Source organism: Clupea harengus, chromosome 23 (assembly GCF_900700415.2).
Source record: "Clupea harengus chromosome 23, Ch_v2.0.2, whole genome shotgun sequence".
Classification (NCBI taxonomy): Eukaryota; Metazoa; Chordata; class Actinopteri; order Clupeiformes; family Clupeidae; genus Clupea; species Clupea harengus.
The window spans coordinates 22,541,490-22,542,148 of record NC_045174.1 but is presented as its reverse complement, the minus strand read 5'-3'; the positions used below and the strand labels follow the sequence as shown (position 1 = coordinate 22,542,148).

The 659-nt window shown below is 48.7% G+C and overlaps 1 protein-coding gene across 2 annotated transcripts in view; it reads left to right on the top strand.

The window, feature by feature from the left end:
• The first annotated feature begins 263 nt into the window (after positions 1–263).
• The window catches only part of LOC116218607 (nuclear body protein SP140-like protein), a 176,862-nt gene continuing 176,466 nt past the window's right edge, over positions 264–659 (top strand). For both annotated transcript variants that reach the window (XM_042703344.1, XM_031560710.2), the window contains exon 1: positions 264–659. This exon is cut by the window's right edge and continues 550 nt beyond it. The gene's annotated coding sequence lies outside the window, so the exon portion shown is untranslated.

Genomic DNA, 659 nt, shown 5'->3' with positions numbered 1-659 from the left:
AACCCATTCAGTTATTAAATAATGCCAGTTGTGTCCGTTGTTCTGGCTGGTCTAATGATGCGATCACGTGGGGCAATCCGATTAGGTATGCGGATAGCGTGCATATGAACACCAACCGCGACCGGATTTCAAGTTTACTCACTTTGGACCCCCGATTCGAGGGAGTGCGGATACAGTGCGTTCGTCTGCACGATAGGGCTATCCGGAGACGGGGTTCTCCCTGGTTTCAGGCAAACTAGACTCCGTCTGCATGACCCCCAAGTTTAAGTCTGGCCGTCAATTTGTGTTGACCATGATGTGCGCTGCAACCCGCTATCCTGAAGCCATGCCCTTGCACAGCTTAAAAATGATATTTTTCACTGAAAGAAATTGTGGAGAACACAGCATCTTCAAAACGACTACATGACATCAGAGTGATTGTCTGTGATAACTGTTGTGTCCGGGTGGAGGCACGCATTAAAACAAGTAAGAGGCGTTGGAGGTGCCAATAACGTAAACTGGAATTTATGAACTAGTAATTACATGTAGCCCAGGCTCATCAGGAGCGCAGAGTGGAGTGAAGGCAGAGTCCATCAAGAGAGAAGAGTGAAGAGAGTGAACGTGGGGAGCGCAGCCCCTTTATAGTTCCCCCATGACCTGAAGGATCATGGGAGCTGTAG